This window comes from Cynocephalus volans, chromosome 8, assembly GCF_027409185.1.
Source record: "Cynocephalus volans isolate mCynVol1 chromosome 8, mCynVol1.pri, whole genome shotgun sequence".
In the NCBI taxonomy this organism is placed as follows: Eukaryota; Metazoa; Chordata; class Mammalia; order Dermoptera; family Cynocephalidae; genus Cynocephalus; species Cynocephalus volans.
In genome coordinates this window covers 1,010,727-1,028,092 of record NC_084467.1, presented here as the reverse complement: position 1 = coordinate 1,028,092, position 17,366 = coordinate 1,010,727, and the positions used below count along the sequence as shown (strand labels likewise).

The 17,366-nt window shown below is 54.7% G+C and overlaps 1 protein-coding gene and 1 non-coding gene across 2 annotated transcripts in view; one reads left to right on the top strand and one right to left on the bottom strand.

Annotated features, from left to right (window-relative positions):
* PRKCZ (protein kinase C zeta) overlaps nucleotides 1-17,366 on the bottom strand; it is a 117,788-nt gene that overhangs the window by 84,805 nt on the left and 15,617 nt on the right. The gene's annotated exons all lie outside the window — the stretch shown is intronic.
* LOC134385406 (small nucleolar RNA SNORA40) lies at nucleotides 2,842-2,930 on the top strand. The gene has a single exon (XR_010024379.1). It is a non-coding gene; the product is annotated as a small nucleolar RNA SNORA40 (small nucleolar RNA).

Below are 17,366 nucleotides of genomic sequence, written 5' to 3'. Positions count from 1 at the left end.
GTTGAGCTGGTTCTGCTGCAGCGGCTCTGAATCTATCTCGTCTGCCGTCAAGGCCAGAGGGCGTTAGCGCACAAACCGCGGATGTGCAGCGAGGAGAAAGGAGACACGGAAGGGAAATGGAGGCAGGCAGGGAGGACCCTACGGTCCCACACTAGGACTGGCGGCAGCCGCGTGACCTCGAGGTCAAACACACATGCCGCCGCCCAGCTCGCAGCAGTGGCACCCACGAGTGGTGAGCATGCTTAGGGTGGCTTCTAAATACCCTTCTCCACCAAGAGGAACCAGGGGCCTGGAGAGATGGCCTGTGCCAGGCTGGAACAGGGAGGGCACACAGTGATCCCGGAACCTGCTGTGCCCAAAGACAGAGGAATGCTCACAGCCTGATGGGAGAACGTCAAAGCACACGGGCCTGCGGAAGGAGGCTGCTGCCAGCCAAACCAAGAGAACTCGAGCCTCCAAACGAATACGACAGATATGAATCATAACAAACTCAGTTTTTAGAAAATCTTTTGAGTCATGTTAGTATTAAAATTTTTTTTAACAGGGAGGGGAGAAGGGACAGCAATTCCTTATGGAAAATGCCAACTAACCCAGGCAAGGGAATGAGACAGAGGACGCCACCCCGACACCCCAGTAGCAGGACTGGAGGCTGAGCCCGCCTGTGAGCTCCTGGGGGAGCCGGGCCGCCAGCCCCCAAACGTCCTCATCCTTCCTCCCTGGATCTGCAGACGCTCCTACGTTTGAAGTGAAGTCACCGCACGGCGTTGGCTCGGAGCAGCCACCTGCAGAAAACACAGGACTTTGGAAAAGCACAATAAACAAACGCAGAGTTTGGAAAGGGGGAGGCTGCTGGCACGGCAGCAGAGTTTGAGTTTGGCCCCACCAGTCCGGGCTTGAAGTCAAGCCCTGTCGCCGTCTGGCCACAGACCACCAGTAAGAGGTAAGACGCCAACCTGCCCGAGCCTGAGGCAGAAGATCTGACTGCGCACCGTCTCACCTCCTGTGACAGGGCTGCCCAGGTGGGGTTCACTGTGCAACGTGGCTCATAACATCGCTGCAGTGGTCGGACTGCAGGACAATTCCATACCCTTATTTTTCCTTTAAATAAATATGCAAAAAAATTTGAAAACACCATTGATAAATTGTTGTTAGAATAAAACACCATCCAAGAAAGTACAATTTCAAGACACAAAATTCCGGCAGACTTGCAAGTGGCCTGCAGCAAAAGCTGCCTCTTGCAGTACACTCCTTACCCTTTGCTCCTCTCTGATGACTCCAAGGTCACCACTCCGTCAGTCTGTTCCCATCCTCCTGCCACACTGTTCCCTGTTGTGCCACCATGCCCACCCTGTGCTGCTTCAGACACACTGAGGAGAACCTCCCACACACTTGACTCCCTCCCCTGACTCCTTCCCCGCTGACAGAGGAGCCCGCCCCACCGTGGAATCACAGGGAGGGTGGGGACACGGCCAGCTGCTCATTCTCACCGGTCATCAGGTGCAAACAGCCTGCGGTGAAACCTGCCCTGCATCACTGTCTGACTCCACATCTGACCTCCACTTGGTGACAGAGTGCAGCCATGCTGGCTTAACTCTGGGCAGCCTGGGCTGCATGGCGCCCAGAGACAGTGCACTCAGCCTGCCTAGGTCCCCACTCAGCCCATCCAGTGCCCAGCCAGAGACCAGGACAGGGGAGGTCCTGGGCCACAGCGGGTACGCCCCCAACACACGGATGGCCTGTGGGCTGGCCGGCCACGCACGCGGCTGCCACACGACGGGCCGGGGGTAACTGGCTAATAAACCCAGCGGGTCTGGGGACCCCAGGGATTCCAGAAATCCTCATGGCTATTTCCGTAGTGATAGGACGGTACTGGCCTTCTCCAGACTCACTCCCACGGGGAGAAGGGGAATTTTCCACTGTACTGTGGGAGATCTGCACAACCCAGGGAAGTAGCATTTTCCCAATGACTAATGCATGACTCTAAAAACACATCCGCAGGTAACAAACCTATTCAAATGCAAAGTCGACCCATGGATCTTAAGGTGCGAGGAGGAAGGCAGCGCTGGTGTGGTCCAGGTTCCACATGGCGACTGCCCTTCGAGACATGACCACCGGTTGTTTAGAGAAACATCAGAGAAGAACAGCCACACCTATCTGAGAAGGCGATTACGATACTCCAAGCTCCCCAAATGCTGGACTTTTCCCCTATGCTTCAACCAAAAGCAGCACAGCGCGACAGACGCGTGGAGGCAGACACGTGCAGAGACGCTGCCACCCTCTTGGTAATTTTTTTGTTTTGGAAGATAGTCATTTTCCATTAAAGAAAGTGTTATTTATGTTAACACATAATGGGTTTATAATTTTTAATTGAATGGATAAATAAATATTTCTCATTTTAAATTTCCAATACAGTAAATGTTGGTAGCTAGAGCCCACATATCCAAAGGCTATTTGAGGACCTCAATAATGTTCATGAGAGTAAGGGGCTCCTGAGACCCTGCTGAAGCCAACAGCCTGGGGCTGACAGTGGGCTCTGAGCTGCAGTCACAGAGCAGAAAGGAGGGGACAGAGGGCTGCAGGGAGACGCGGCAGCGAGTGGTCCCAGTCCACACCATCCACGCAGCAACCTTCCCTCGCACCACCAGCACCATCTCCCTAGAAGTTCCCGGACTTCCAGAGGGTCCCAGCCCATGGTCCACCCAAGGGCCCAAATGCTTTTAGGCCAGTGACAGGCTTCACAACACTGTTTGAGGACTGGGACAAAAATATTTAAGACTCATCTCAACAGCAAGGTGGCCTTAACCATGACTTCATATTCCAACCTAGTAAGATACAAAGAGATTCACAGACTGGTGCAAAACCTAAGTCCTCTCCTGCAACCGAGAAGTCATTGTTCAGTGTGAGTTTTGATATATATAAGAAGGAATACTCGGATTAAAAGAAAGAAAGAAGAGAGGAGAGGAGTCACCTGAGGTGTGGACACATAGACACCTGTCACTACACTGCCACCCCAAAGTCGCTCCTGACTTGACACCCCAGTCTGCACTGCCGCTATCGAGATCTGTAGGTGCTACTCAGAAGGGGGACCACTCATAAGTGGGGACGTGTGTCATTTTCTGAGCTGCCATGACAGATGTGAGCACAGACACTTGGGCCATAAACCACATGGAACCTGGTCTTGTCCCACACCCCCAATCTTCCTCCAACGGAGTCCCCGCTCCAGGGGTGTACTGGGGTTGGGGGCTGGCGCCAGCTCTCAAGGGCTGACTCTGCACATCACCCCAACTCTGCCTTCAGTGGCCTCACAGTGGCAGCACGAAATGGCCATGGTGGGAGTATTTATTACAACAGGGAAAGCAGCCAAAGCCACAAGTCCCAGCCTTGCCGTCCCAAGAGCCGGCGATGACACTCACCGGCACAGCACAGCACCTCACAGCACCGCCACCAGCACAATCCATTTCCTGCCGGCCAAGGTGAAGGGAGCGCTATCGGGCTTCTGCTTCTCCTCAGCCAGTCAAGGTGGACACCGCATGCGGCATGAAAGGGGCAATTCACCAAGTCCCTCTGGAATGGCCACTAGGGTGCCTCCAGGCCCTCCACACAGGAGGATGCTCACGGAGAGCTGCTGGGGTCCCTGGGAGGGCCACGGCCTGTCCCCCCTCCCCAGACATGCAGCACCAGAGCAGGAAAGAGGCGCACAGGACAGGCAGCAGCGACACCACCAGGATCACAAAGACCTGCCTGGCGTCCAGCGCGTCTGTCCTTGGACAGCAGCGTAGAGAGACGCCTGGGCACCTTTCCGGTGCAACTACGCAGTGTCCGCTTTGGAAATCCCGTCAGAGCCAGTGTCCGCTTTGGAAATCCCGTCAGAGCCAGTGTCCGCTTTGGAAATCCCGTCAGAGCCACAAAGGCTTGGATCAAGCCTGTTTCATTTATTTACCTCTCACTATTTTTTTTGGTGGCTGGCTGGTAGGGGGTCTTAACCCTTTGGCGCTGGTGTCATAACACTGAGCTCCAACCAGCTGAGCAGGCTGTCCTAATGAAACCTGCCCATGGGATCGGGGCCCCAGGCTGCCACCCTTGTGTCCTCCCAAAGGAAGTACAGGCACCGCATGTCAGGGAGCCTGGGAAGAGGGACAGAGCAAGTCCATGAGGACGACTCCAGGGCCCACAGGAGCCCCACGACTGCCGACCCAACCCCTGCTGCCCAGCCCCACGTGACAGAGAGCACAGATGGGCATCCGTGCAGGCAATCCCCATGTCACCTCAAAGCCCCCTCCCCTCCAGTGCCCCCTTGGCCCTGGCCTGACACCCCCGGAGCTCTGGCTGTGGCCCCAATAATCTCCCAAGGCTCATAGCTGCTCCTGGGTCCCTGGTCCCCCAAAGACCCTCCTCGAAACCACCAGGGATGCCTGGGGTCCTCCTCGGGGGTCCATACCCAAGACCCACCCGGGACCTGCTCCTCGTCCTGCTGTTCCAACCACGCCCCCTCCAGAGACCCCCTGAGCACGCCCTGCCTGCAGGGTCTGGCCGTATCTCCGCTCCCAGGGCCAGCCTAGGAGAGCGCCAGCACCCCACGCTGGGACACCCTGAGCAGCGACAGACGCAAACTAGTTCCAGACTCTAGCCTGAAGTTCAGACTTAACCCCGTGAGGCCACGCAAACAAACAAACAACCAGATACGGGCACAGATGTGAGAAAGAGACAAAACTGCTGTGTGGAGGGGCCCACGTGACTCACGGGGAGGGGCCTCCCCCCAAGGGCAGCACAGCCCTCGCCCGTGGGCCGCGCGAGAAGTACAGGACGGCAGGCGGGGGTCACCACACGGCAGAGACGCCCAACACACTCTCCAGCCAGGTGACCAAGGTTGACACGAGGATGCAATGTGACACAGAGGACACCTCACCTCTGCGTGCTTCCTCTCCAAACCCACAACCCCACCATCTGTGAGAAAACCACTGAGAAACCCCGCCCGAGGAATGACCCACGAAACTGCCCGCCTGCCCTCAACAGAACCACCAAAGCCACCGAAAACAAGGGACGTCTTAGAATGACCACAGAAGAGAGGAGCCCCAGGAGACGCGGCAGCTAAACGCACGGGGGTCCTGGAACAAAAAGAGGACTTGAGGGTGAGCCAAGGAAGTCTGGATAAAGTGGGGGGCTCAGTTAAAACTGTGGCAGCATCGGATGTCAATCGTCACTAATGCACCCCACAAATGGAAGGAACGGGAGAGACTTCACTCTGCACTACCATCTCGATTTTTCTGTAAATCCAAACCTGTTCTAAAAAACAAAGTCTATTTAGAAACACCCACAAACCACTGCTGCAGCAAAACCCACCAGCCCCTCCTGCTCTGCAACACACGGGGCTGGACGAGGGCGAGAGGACCCGCCTCTCCTGTGGCCAAAGTATTTGAGAATCGTGGAGCCAGAGTCACGGAAAAACACAGAGAAAGGCCCGGTCCTTCTAAAACTCTGCGCGGTTCGCTGGTCCCACCAGGATCAGCGCCTGCGGTGCTGGTCCACCCCCCACCCTCCCTAAAGGCCTCTCCCAGGGCCGGGTCCTGCATAATTTAGCCTTGTCTGCAGGTGAACACAGCAGCATAAACACAAGTATTTCACCTGTGCTCGGCCCAAGACCACAGCCAGAGAAGAAAAACACCACCAGAAGAAAAACTGTTGTATCCAATTTCCTTGAACATTCATGGAAATTTTAATAAAATAATAAAAAGATTGTTAATCTGCAAAAAAAAAAAAAAAAAAAAAGAAAAACACCACCAGTAAACCCACAACAGCAGAGGGAAGTCAAGGCCAGGCGGTGACACGCTGTAACCCAGGAAGCAGTGGCCCTGTGGCTTCCAGGAAACAAGAAGGTGAACCCCCAAAAGAAGCTCCTAGTACGAAGCAAGCAGGGTGCCCACGGCACACGCTCCCACCCACTAAGGAGTCGACCTGCAGACCCCCGTCCTCGCCCAAAACAGCTGGGAGGTGACAGGGCTCTGACTGGGGGGATGGGCCGCAGTCTCCTTGCCCAATGGAGATGCCCCAATCCTCCCTTGACAGGACACTCACCTGGGAACGTGGACCAACCACCGCGGGAGGGTCCCAGGAAAAGCCTAGCCAGGCCCCGTACCGCGACCCCCACCGGCTCCGTGGTGCCTCAGGAGTCCACGCAGGCAGTCGACCGAGGGTCCACAGTAGCACTGCTCGGTCTCACAGTGTGCATGTCACACCAGCAGGCATGGAGCCAGAGCTTCATCTCCATCTTCATTTACTCCTTGCCATAACCAGGGGGGCCACACTGATTATCAGGAGCGTCTGAGACCAAGGTCACATGGCTGGTGAGTGGCAGAGCTGGGGTCTGACCAAGGAAATGTGGCCTTGGGCCCTGGGGCACGGCAGCAAACAGCATGCACTCAGTCCTGCCTGCTGGGTTTGAGTCCCAGCTCCAGCAGGGACAAGCTGTGTGATTTGGGGAAATTTCTTGACCTCTCTGTGCCTCGGGTGCCATTCTCTCCACAGAATGGAGAAAATAACAGTGCCTACCTCACAGGTGTCGAGAGGATCAAAGGAGTTCATACACGTGAAGCCTTAAGAACAACTACACAGTAAAAAACAAGCCAATTAAAAAATGGGCAAAGGAGCTGAATAGACATTTCTCAAAAGAAGACATAAGAATGGCCAACAGAAACATGAAAAAATGCTCAGCGTCACTAAACATCAGGGAAATGCAAATCAAAACCACATAGAGATAAAATCTCACCCCAGTTATACTGGCCATTATTAAAATGACAGAGAATAACAAATGCTGGCAAGGATGCGGGGAAAGGGAGCCCTCGTACACTGTTGATGGGAATATAAATTAGCACAGTCATTATGGAAAACAGCATGGAGGCTCTTCAAACAACTACACATAAAGCTACCATATGATCCAGCAATCTCACTTCTGGGTATATACCCAAAGGAATGGAAATCATCATGTCAAAGGGACACCTGCACTCCCACATTCACTGCAGCTCTATTTACAACAGCCAAGACATGGAACCAACCTAAATGTCCATCCACAGACGACTGGATAAGGAAAATGTGGTACATAGACACAATGGAATACTACTCAGCCATAAAAAGTAACGAAATCCTGCCATTTGCAGGAACATGGATGAACTTAGAGAAAATTATGTTAAGTGAAATAAGCCAGCCACAGAATGGATAGGTTGGGAAGAGGTTCAGTGGTAGACACAGGTGTATTAGTCCGTTTTTGTGGCTTATAACAAAAACCCCAGAACTGAGTAATTTATAAGAAAACAAAATTTACTGCTTACAGTTTCAGAGGCTGGGAAGTCCAAAGTCCAGGGAACACATCTGGTGAGGGTCTGGTGGTGGTGACAGTGACCCAGGGGTCTCACATGGCAGAAAATGATGGAGCAGAGAGAGACCAACCTCTGATGTGCTCTTCTTTTAAAGCCCTCAGAACCACACCCATGACCACCATTATTAATATTCACTAGGGCATAGTCCTACAATCTAATCACCTCTTCAAGGCCCCACCTTTCAATTACCATAATAGGATTTCCCACGCTCTGAACAATTATTGCGGGAATTAAGCTTTTAATATATGAACTTTGGGGGACACAATTTGATCAATGCACAGCGATGGAGAATAATTGCAATTCGAGCTGGAGGGCACACTGATAGTACTGATTTGATCAATACACTGACAGTATTGATCTGATCACCACATCTTGGACACAGGTGCTGATGCTTGGTGCCCCATGAATATGTATAATCAATAAAAAATTTTTAAAAACATAAAAAGGCTCAATAATTATTATATTATCACGTTATATCATAGGGCTTCTCAGCTGTAATTAGTGACCTCAGAGAAACGGTGTGATACTGCTCCTTTGAAACGAGAGCAGGATGCTCATTTTAAAAAGGAAAAAAAAGAGTTCTTGTAAATTAAAAGAACAGGATGACAAATTTAATAGATAGTTTAGACAAGAGAACTTGAAGGTATCACCTGGAAAATAAAATGAGCAGTCAAATAAATGGAAAATAGAAAAGAAAATTAGAGGACCAGTCTAGGAGGTCTAACGAACGATCTGTGGCAACTCTAGAAAAAGACAGTCACTGAAGAATTATCTGAATGACAAAGTTGCCCGCACTGACCACCATGAGTTGTTGACCACCATGCTGAATGTTCCCAGCACAAGGGACAAAAAAGGCCTCACGTCAAGGCACATATGAAACTTGAGAACTCTTGAATAAGAAGATCCTAAAAACTTTCAGGAGAAAAAAATACATGCACAAGAATCTACATGGCCTCTGACTCCTTAATCACACTGGAAGCTAGAAGACAAGAGAAGGACCCTGCAAAATGCTAAGGAAGATGATGTCCAACACGGGATCATATACCCAGCTAAACTATCACTCAGTGTGGCTGCAGAAGAGCATTTCCAAACTTGGTCTCAGAAATGTGCTTCCTGCACCCCTTTCTCAGAAAGTCTCTGGAGGGCATCTCCACCAGAGACTAAGCCAAGAAAGAGGAAGACAGGGAGCCAGGATCAAGGTGCAGGCAGAGACGAGGCATGGGGCGTTGCCGGAGGATGGCACAGGGCGGTCCTGACACGAGCCGTGTAGGGGGGGCAATTATCAAACCAGTGTTAACTCCAAGAAAAACCAAAAGTTGTACAAAAAAAGGAATGTAATCCTTTTTTTTTTCTTGTAGCAGGCTAGTATGGGAATCCGAATGCTTGACCTTGGTGTTATCAGCTCCACATCCTATAGCTAAGCTAACCAGCCAGCCCTGGGATGCAATCCTAGTGGCTCATGAATAATTATGTAATCCACAATAATGTAAATGCTCAACAACTAAACAGTAAACGGTGATACAACCCTGTGGGAGGGGAAGTCTAGAAGCAGCAGCAAGAATGTATTATGTAGAAATTTGGATATTAGTGCAAAGGACTGGAAGTGAGCGTCTCTGGGGAAAGAGAGTTGGGGCCAGAGGGAGAGGCTGGGACACCTGTTCTCTTTTTTAAGTCACATGGGATGATTCAACACTTTAAAGTAGAAATATGTAAAACTCAAAATAAAACTCTAGATATAAAAATAATACACAACGCAAGCTCCACGCACGAGTGTCAAGCAGGAACACCCCCATGGTCTCCCAACTGGGGCGAGACACAGGCCCTGCCTGCGCATGCTCCACAGGATTCACTGCATTCTTTCAACAATCCTGGTTCGCAGAGGAGCAAAGAGAGGGAGCTGTCCAGGGCCACGTGGCCAGGGCCCGGGGGCACAGAGCAGCCCGCTCCCGTCCCTACTCTGCACCGCCTCACCTCGCCTCCCCTGACGCAGGCGGCCCATCTTGCTGTAAGCCAAATTTCTTAAACTTCCCACAAAAGAGACATTACAAAAGGCAAATTTTTAAAAAAACAGACACACTTAAAGCACCAAACGAAACAATAAAATATAAAGTCGGGGTCCCCCCCACCCTCCAGCACCGTGTGTAAAATCTCTTGGGCGCCTCATAAATTCATGTGGACTAAAACGAAGCAGCAGCAGCCTGCACACCTGCCAGACCACGGAGACACCTGTGTGATGACTGCCGAGGATGATTTGTTAGTTACCACCAGGCGTTCTCACCTGTCCTGATGGCAAACCCTTCTTCAGGCGACAGGCCCGCCGTGGCCCCTGGGAGGGGTGGAATCCGCAGGCCTCAGAGACACGAAAGGCAAAAGAAACCAGTCTTAAATGAGGTGCCCTACTCTAGGTATTTAGGATAATACTAAAAATAAACCACCATGTCCAAATATGCCGCTGGGGGTTCTGCTGCGCCGTCTCCTGTGTGAACAATAACCGCCATAACTTAAGTACCAAAAACAATCTGAAGGCTGGATGAGCAATTGGTTCCAATGGCTTATTTTGGACAAAGCTTTTTCTGCCCTTTGCATAAAGCAACAAACATTTACAGAGGGCCTGCTTCATGCCAGGCCCCCAGGCAGGGAGCTGGGGACACCTCAGGAGTGTCCGTCCAACCCTGTGGAGTGGTGGTTGGTAAGAGCAGTGGCCCCAGGTGCAGTCTTCCCTGCCACAGGTGGAGGGCATGGCACATGCAAACGCCCTGTGGCACGAGGCAGCAGGGAGACCAAGAGGGAGGGAAAAGCAAGGTGAGCCAGACACGACTGATCCAAGATCCTCAGACCTTAAACCTGTCTTTCCCCATGAGCACTGAGGAGTGGGCACAGAAACACAACAAGCTCCGGGCATCACCTTGGCCCTGGCTCTGCAGAGCAGCCCGTTCAGAACTGCCTCTCACTCCAGGACAGCTCCTGCTCAGCGCATCCTCACCACAGCCACAGCAGCAAAGGAAAGCATGGCCGCCGCATGGCTTGGGATCCTCATCAGAGTTTGCACCCTGGCCCCACGGACAGTCCTCCCGATGGTTAGACCCCCACGTGCTCAGTTCCACTCTCGGTGATCAGAAGCGCACAGCACTCGAGGCTACACAAACATGAACTTCCAAGAACGCTCGGCAGGGAGTGTTTGCTGGCACCTCAGACAATCCCAACGGGTCCCCATAAGACCCCAACCGGAAGGTTCGGAGACAAGGGTGGCATCCACCGGGAGCACCCCCTTTGGACTGACCATTGGCGCTCTGTGAATACTGAACCGTGATACTGATTAATAGGTGGCTTGTGAAACATGAGACAGAGCCCAGTGGTCTTGGAGGTGGAGTCTGAACGGTTAGAGCCGAGCTCAGAGTTGGACAAATGGCATGCCGACTCCTTACATAACTGTTAGAGGCTCTGAACTTCAGGAAGGCAGCGGGAGAAGAAACCTCATTGACAGTTGATGCAGCTAAGGCAGGAATATGGTGAATCCACGCAGATTTGGCCAAGACAGAAACACAGGTGAAACACAGCCATGGCCATTCTGGCAGCACCAATGCAGAACGGCTTTGGGGAGAGAGGACCCTTCCCTCCTACAATCTGTCCCCTGATCACGGCCCTGACTACACCCTGCTGAGGACTGTGGACCAGAAGCCACTGTGAGGTCTGAATCCCGGCCCTGGTTCTGAAGCCCCCGGCAGCATATGCACATCCTCAGGGATCGCAGAGGCCTTGCACTGCCAGCGCATGGTCACACAAAGCAGAGGCCAAGACACCCAGACAGGCTGGAGACACCATGACACAGCTCGATTCTCCTTGTGAGCACATACATCTGTGAACAGACACCCTGCTCAGCTCCTCTTCCCTGCTCGCTCCAACACCACACCGGAATTTTCATAATCCAAGGATCCTAAACAAATGCATCACCCTGTGACCCAAGCAGGCTCTGTGGAGCAGCCTGCTGTTTGCAATGGTGGCTTCTGTGCCGGGGGAGGGGCACTCTCTGCCCCAATCAGCCCCACCAGCACCTGGCACCGTCCAAATGAGGAAGAGCCACCTCCCGAGCTCCCCAGTCCTCGCAGGCCACACGGCTCTCTGCAATCTGGCTGGGGAGGCCGGATGTTATTTTTTCTTTTTATTTATTTTTTTCACAAAAACACCTTGCAAGATGGACGTCAGAAAGGCACCCACATTCCCGCCAGAGCCCCACAGCCCCCAAACCCATGAACCCATCGGAGTGTACCTCCAACCATCTCAGAACAGAAAAGCAGAGGCTGGGGCCACGCTCCACGCCGACACCTGATGGGGCGAGCCGTGCATGTTAACCCTGGCCGTGCCACCAGACTCCAACATGACGCTGTTGTCAGTGCAAAACCGTAGCTGACAGGCAGGGAGGCAGGCTCGCCAGGAAACACCACAAGACCGAGCGGCTCTTGTTTATGGAAACAGGTGCTGGCTGTTCCCACCACCAGCCCCGGCGACCGGGTCTCCAGACTTCCCCACTGTGGTCCTATCTATCCATCCACTTGGCAATGCAGAATGAAAAACAAGCAGCAGACATGCTCGTTTGTTCTGGCCACGACACACAGATCCACAACTGTAAAAGCATCAGCCCCCACAAAGCTCCCAATCTCCAGAGACGCCGGAGCCAGGGTGGCCAGATCAGATGAGCGGGCGTCCCTGAGCCACACCGGGCCTGGGCAGCAGCCGCGCTGCCACAGGCCTCGCCACATACCGTCTGTTTTTGGGGTGTACATCTCCTTCCTTCATCCCCGCATCAGCCGTGCCGCTCGCTCGGCATATTCCCCTATGGCTGATTTTTCTAAAAACCTGTCACCCCACAAAAACAACGGCCTGTCACTGCGCGGCCCCCGGCACGGCCCAGAGCTGTGGCAGCTGCATCTCTGCCCGGGCGGCGTCAGCGCCTGCAGCATCCGTGCAGCGCGCAGGCCGGGCCGAGCCGCGACACAGACCCGCACGCAGGGCCCGCACGGCCGGGGCACTCACCGGCTCTCCTGTCGCCGCCGCTCAGGGCTCTCTAAGCTCCGCGGGCGGGGGCGTGCGGGCGGGCATTTTCCTGCTTCTGATGAGCCGACGCTGCGCCTGCTCGCCGGACCGACAATAGGCGGGTGGGCTCAGGCGCGAGGGGCTGGCGGTCCCGTCCCCCGCCTCTCTCATGCCTGCCTCCTCATGTCTCCAGGCCCGGTGGTACCGGCTCCCCGGGGAAGCTGCAGCCGGCAGCTGAGGCACAGACTAAAACACGGCGTGGACGGCAAGGAGCTGACGTCACATGAAAACAAGTATCTCTGCATCGAAGCGGCCCAGGCAGAGGACGCAGCGGGCAGCGGGCAGCGAGGGAGGGCTGGGCCCGGGCAGCCTGAAAAACGCAGCATCCGGCATGGGCCCAGCTGAGCCGGCTGCTGCAAAGCTTTGGGAGTGGCCGGTGACCTCTGACCTGCATCCAGGGGCGTGAATGGGTTGACACAGATGCTCGAGTGCTGTGGCCGGGAGAGGAGGGAGAGCAGAAGCAGGGCCCGGCCAAGGCTGGGCTGGACCCTATCATGTGGCCTTGGTGGTGTTGCTGCGTCCACCCCACGACTCCACCAGCGTCCTGGGGTCACTGGCCACGGGGAAGGGCAGAAACAGGGAATGCCGGGCTTCCCAGGGAGCTGTGAATCTTCCTGCTGGCCTAGAATCACACACCACCCAGACTAAGGTGGGAGGTACCCCCCCATAAACCCAGAGGCCCAGTCATCGCCGGCTGAATGGGAACTGGTCATTTTCCCCCAGTTCTAAAAAACATGGCGGGGTGGGATAAGGCTTAGCACCGGCCTGGGCCAGGGAACTCTGCCTACCTCCCTGGAACCTACTCAGTGCTCCTACTGACCCTGCATGGGGTGAGGCTTCACGCCGGGGGCAGGCGCGGGAAGTTGCAGGTAGTTTCTAACTTCTGCCACCCTCGGAGAAACAAACACGGTGCAGTCGGAAGCCTGGAAAGGCAAGTGGCCTTGAGCTCAAACCCCCAGCTCCCACCAGCTACAAGAAGGCGTCAGTGTGTTCACTGTGTTTTCTGGCAGTGGGGGTCTTGCTGACCCTGGAGGGCCCACCCCTCGCAGGGCCGGCCAATTCCTAGAGACGGCATAGGATTCACCTGCAGTGAAACTTCTGAATACAAACCAGCCAACCCACAGCCCACCCCTCACCTCCTCCCCGGGGCTCTCACACTCCAGGCCAAAATTCCCCTGCCCCAGTCACCCCAGGGCCCGTTCCAGGCAGCTGGGGCAGCCCTGCACCCCAGAGCCCTCAGAAATGATCACACCAGCCAATCCCGACCCTGCCTGGCCTGGCCTTTCCCATGGAAACCACAGTGAAGGCTCTGCCCACGTTTCCCCCTTGTCCCCTCCACCTCCTGACCGACACGATGCTTCCTGGGGGGCCCCCATGACATGGTTGACAGGAACTGTGAGTAACAGCTACTTTCTCAATGGCAGTCGTCTCCTGATCTGCTGGCCTCACCGTCCCTGAATTATAATGAAACCTACATTTCAGAAGAGGAGTCGTCTCCTAAATCTGTGTTTATTTGCATTCACAGTGTGAACTTTGGGCCAAAGCCCTGTGTTCAAATTCCAGCTCCTTCAGTCACTCACCATGCGGCCTGAAGTCACTTCTCCAGAGGGCAGAGCTTCCCTCGTCTGTGCAGAGGGCGTTTCGTAAAACACAGAACCAAGAACATAATACTTAGAAGTTTTGCTGGAGTGGAAGACCCCAGATCTCCTTTCCTGGAAAGAAGGGTTGGCAAACTACAGTGCTTAGTGCTCTAAGCCAGCCAGTGAAGAATGGTTTTTACATTTTTAATTGGCCTAATAAAATAAAATGAATAATAATATTTTGAGGCACATGGAAAGGAAGTGAAATGCCATTTCAGTGTCCATAAATAAAGTTTTATCAGGACACGGCCACACACATTCTGTGCCTGCTTCTGCAAAGCGAGGGCAGTGGAGTAGTTAGGACAGAGACCGCTTGGCCCACAGAGCCCTTTACAGAGAAAGCGTGAGACCCCTGACTCAGACTAGAAAATCATAAAATAACTGAACCCCCACGTCCACCTTAGGCGTCAACAGGAAATGCAAATCTATCCTGGACCCAGTGTGAAAATTCACACAAAGGACCAGCTTTACATCACAAACACAGTTCTTCAGCCAATTTCTCTCTTCTAATCCATTCCAAAATATCCAGCTTTGCAGAGCTCTAGAAAATGCAGGCTGAACTGGCAGATTGCTAATTTTATTGGAAGCCTATTTTAGGCGGAAAACTAGCTTTTTCAGTTTGCTGCAAATAATTTGAGACAAAACTGAATAAAACTGGATTTTTTGAAAAACAATAGACATACCTACAAATACCAGGAAATGGTATGCATTAAGTTAAAAGGATTCCGGGGTTGCTGCCCACCCTTGCCTGGAGGACACTCCCGTGGCCCTCAGCCCTCGCGGACTCCCCGCTTGACCAAATGGTCAATGCAGAGCCCACGCCCCATCCTGAGTTGATGATGTCCTCTCAGTCCCAAGGACGAGGATGCTGCAGTGGGCCTGATGGGGGTACTTTCTGTCCCACTTGATTGACCAGCTGCGGTGGGGGTGGGTTGTGGAGGGAGAGGCGGCAAGCTGGCCTTACTGAGCACTCAGTACATTCCCAGAGCCCTGCTAACCCCACTAATCCCGACGCAGCCCCCATCCCAGAGGGGAGCTGAGGCACAGAGAGCCCGGCCCACCTGCCCGAGTCGCACGGCCGGGCCGGGGTTTGAATCCAGCAGCACAGCAGTGCCCACTGAGTGGTAACACTCTAGCACCTGCTGCGGTCACATGTGCCAGGTCCCATGGAGCCACGGGATGCTCACGACAGCTGCCACAGGGCAGCACCTGGACCTACACCCACGGCTTCCCCATGTAGATCGTGACCACTGGAACCAGCCCCAGCCAAGGACCCCTCCCTGCCCTGCCCTGCTCCTGGGCTGTCACCTATTCTGAATCAGGAAGCACACGAAGCCTCAGGATCAGAAAACAGGCAGGAGAGCAGCCTCGGGCCCAACAGGCAAGTGGGGGGTGAGCGAGCAAGAGGCAGATGGGCCGGGGAAGAGGGGACAGGGGCACAGGGGGACGGGGCCAGGCCTGGGAGGCAAGTCTGCAGTCAGATGGCAGAGTGGCCTTGCAGCCTGTCACCCAGTGGCCCCATGGCGGGGTCAGGAAGGTGAGGAGCGGACAGGGGCTCCTACCTCTTCCGTCCTCCCCATGCCCCACAGCTCCACCTGCATGGCTCTGGCACCTTTCCCGTAACACAGGCACATGCCCTGCCACCTGCCCAGGACCTGCCCTGAGCCTCAGGGCCACTGTGCCCAGGGGAGCCTGGCCTCCCCCTGGCTCCGTGCCCACAGGTCAATGTGCTCTTGTATTGGTGGGTCCAGGGACCTGCCACTAACACCCTGTACTGTGAAAACCTTCTTTCTGCCAGAGTAAAAAGGGAAATGGTTTGGGGGCCTGGTTTAGAGACGAGCAGGGGACATACCTGGAGGCAAAGACAGTGGTCAAGGTGCCCTCCCAGCCAAGCCCCTGGGCCCACCAGACCCACAGGTAAGGCTAGAGAGGCTCCCAGCTTCTCAAGAGCCTGACCCAGAGCCTGCTGCCCTGAATGCCCATTCCAGGCCCCAGGCCCAGCACCAGGGCCACCCTGGGTAAGGAGGAAGGGCCACTGTGGGAGAGTGGGAGCTGACCCCCACCCTGTAAACAGGCAAGACCAACAATGCCACACACATAGGCCAGCGCCAGGTTTCCAATGGCCTGAAGGATGCCTCCAACTTCCAAGGTGGGATCTGCTGCAGCAGAATGTCAGCTTTGCATTTTCCCCGTGGAATTTGAGGACCCGGGAGGCCTATGCCAGGAGCAACTCAGGTCTGCCCTAGGCTGGGATCCTGGTGCAGACCACAGCCCTCCCTGGGCACCACAGGGTGAGCACACCGGGCCTGCACCACAGGCCACAGGGAGGCCAATGGGGCTGCCCTGAGGCAGGATCGCCCTGCCCCTCACCTCCATGCGACAGGTCCTGCCATCCAGCGAGACACCACCTCCTCCTCCAGGAAGGCACCCAGGGCCAACACAGAAGGGCCAGGGCATAGGGAGGCCCCGCTCCTACTGCCAGGGTGGGTGGCTCCCCACACGCCAGGACAGCCTATGTGACAGGAAGGGCTCCGATCACTGTGTTGACATCTTCCTCCCTGTAAGTGACACAGTCACTGGGGCTCACTCTACAGGAGGCCTGGTCCCAGCATGTTTATAAGCACTATTCTCTTTACAATCACATTACTCCCATTTTACAGGCCAAGAGAGGGAGTCACCAGACACGTAAGTCATTCACTCAAGGATGATGAAAATGCTCTCATTGTGGAGCTGTGGCCACTCCCTGGGCCCTCGCCCAGTTTTCACCCACACGCACACAGGCGGCTGCCCACCTTCACGGGAAGGAAGCGACACCCTCACCCAGGACCCCTCCCTGCCCAGCCAGGCAGCCTCCAGCCTCACCAAGGCCACCCCACTGGGGGCTCGCTCCAGCTGCCAAGCACCTCCCGGGCCACGCCCCCCGAGGTGACGGCTAAGCAGGAGCATCAAAGCTGGGGTCAGGTCCCAGAGATGCTGTAGCAGGTGAACCCCTATTCCAACCAGCAGAGGACAGATGCTGGGGAGGGGCTCTCCCGCGGGGCTGACGGAGGTTCCATCACATGGGTCAGGAGTGTGGCCAGACGTGAAGGACAAGCAGCTGTCAGAAGGGACAACAGCCAAGGTGAAGGGCTGATGGGGTTGAGCTGGCAGCAAAAGAGCAACATGTCCCAGTGTCTCGGGAGAAGGTGCCCAGCCAGGGCCTCTCCGCTTTCAGGGGTCCACAAGGTGGGGTGTCAGTCTCAGCTATGACGGGCGTCCACTGGGC